The following is a 2,500-nucleotide window of genomic DNA, read 5'->3' as shown; positions in this document are numbered from 1 at the left end:
ACGATAGCGAAAACAAGGTGATAAAATATTTACAACGTATAAGGGCAAAGACGTGAGGTTAGCTCGGATGTTTCCAACTAGGATTTTTATCAAGACGGAGTGGAACTACCTTCTTCAAACTGCCTTGGGGACAACAATATCATATTCAACAACATATACTTCAGTGTAAGTTTTTAAAGATTTTATTTTGATTTAGTGAGGCTCTTCGAACATATGTCAATTTGGTATATCATGAAAATACACATTGATCGAATGCTAATTTGCATGTACTTTAACCTTCAGCTTTTGCATATGTGGTGATTGAAAGTTGATCGTCCCTTCTCTGCACATTATGTTGATGGATTTCTTGTACCTTAATTGGGCGAAGGTCTTGACTTTATTTTTATTGCATGAAACCTGTACCAGAACATGAAACTTTCCATGACAGAATTCTTGGAAAATTAAAATCTTTGTAGCGAGCATACAGCTCCTGGAAACCTGAATTCCACTTTACTTATACAGACAAGATGTCCCCAAAATTAAGCCTTTTACAATAAAACTATTGAAAAAAATAAACAACATATGTGTAGAGTACTTACATAATGAAGCACTTACTTGTATAACGATTCTATGTGGATAATTTATGTGAATACTACTCAGTGTGCATAATCTATGTGAATACTCCCCTTTTAGGCAAATACATTCATATCTATCAGTGAAATGTGGGATTGATAAATAACAAAAAAGAAGCATATTTAGAATATTAGATGGGTGAATCGATGAGTGGGAATTAATTAGTAGGATATGATTGAAAAGTTGATAAAAGTTTTGCGTCTGCGTGTGGTTGTCAACAAAATATATAAACTCCTTATTTGACTGAGATTTGGAGTAATAGATATAAATACACACAAATATAATTATATATATATATATATATATGTGTGTGTGTGTGTGTGTGTGTGTGTGTGTATGTATGTGTGTGTGTGTGTGTGTGTGTGTGTGTATACATTCATCACATCATATATCCTACACACAGACACACACACACACACACACACACACACACACACATACACACACACACACACACACACACAAGCAAACACAAACACACACACACACACAAATCCACAGGGTCTCAGAGTCATCCATTCACTTACAACAGATAATTTCGGAGTTAGTTATAGCAATTCAGGTCGTCCATAAACTTATTGCGGCATTTAGATGTTTTAAAACCTGACTGCAATTCCCTACATATTTTAGCAGCTGATTACCATGCCTGATTTTGTGAAAACCCTTATCACAGTCCTTGATATATTGGAAAGCCGGATAACAGTTTCATTTTATTTCCAAATAGTAACGTTCACATCATGTCTTTTGCTTGAAATTCGACGAGAGAAAGAGAGAGAGAGAGAGAGAGAGAGAGAGAGAGAGAGAGAGAGAGAGAGAGAGAGAGAGAGAGAGAGAGAGAGGAGAGAGAGAGAGAGGGAGAGAGAGAGAGAGAGAGAGAGAGAGAGAGAGAGAGAGAGAGAGAGAGAGAGAGAGAGAGAGAGAGAGAGAGAGAGAGAGAGAGAGAGAGAATGGAAGAAAAGGGGGAGATAATAAAGAGAGGAATTAGAGAGAAAGAGGAGAAAGAGAGAGAGAGAGATAGATAGATAGACAGAGAGAGAGAGATAAAGAGAGAGAGAGAGAGATAGAGAAAGAGAAAGAGAAAGAGAGAGAGAGAGAGAGAGATAGATAGACAGAGAGAGAGAGATAAAGAGAGAGAGAGAGAGAGATAGAGAAAGAGAAAGAGAAAGAGAGAGAGAGAGAGAGATAGATAGACAGAGAGAGGGAGAGAGATAAAGAGAGAGAGAGAGAGAGAGATAGAGAAAGAGAAAGACAAAGAGAGAGAGAGAGAGAGAGAGAGAGAGAGAGAGAGAGAGAGAGAGAGAGTGAGAGAGAGACGGAGAGAGAGAGAGAGGAGAGAGAAGCGAGAGAGAGAGAGAGAGAGAGAGAGAGAGAGAGAGAGAGAGAGAGAGAGAGAGAGAGAGAGAGAGAGAGAGAGAGAGAGAGAGAGAGAGAGAGAGAGAGAGAGAGAGAGAGAGAGAGAGAGAGAGAGAAGAGAGAGAGAGAGAGAGAGAGAGAGAGAGAGAGAGAGAGAGAGAGAGAGAGAGAGAGAGAGAGAGAGAGAAGAGAGAGAGAGAGAGAGAGAAGAGAGAGAGAGAGAGAGAGAGAGAGAGAGAGAGAGAGAGAGAGAGAGAGAGAGAGAGAGAGAGAGAGAGGAGAGAGAGAGAGAGAGAAGAGAGAGAGAGAAGAGAGAGAGAGAGAGAGAGAGAGAGAGAGAGAGAGAGAGTGAGAGTGAGAGAGACGGAGAGAGAGAGAGGAGAGAGAAGCGAGAGAGAGAGAGAGAGAGAGAGAGAGAGAGAGAGAGAAATAGAAGAGAAGAGAGAGAGAAAGAGAGAGAGAGAGAGAGAGAGAGAGAGAGAGAGAGAGAGAGAGAGAGAGAAATAGAAAGAGAAAGAGAAAGAGAGAGAGAGAG

Source organism: Penaeus chinensis, chromosome 14 (genome assembly GCF_019202785.1).
Source record: "Penaeus chinensis breed Huanghai No. 1 chromosome 14, ASM1920278v2, whole genome shotgun sequence".
Lineage (NCBI taxonomy): Eukaryota > Metazoa > Arthropoda > Malacostraca > Decapoda > Penaeidae > Penaeus > Penaeus chinensis.
This window is presented reverse-complemented; position numbering follows the sequence as displayed.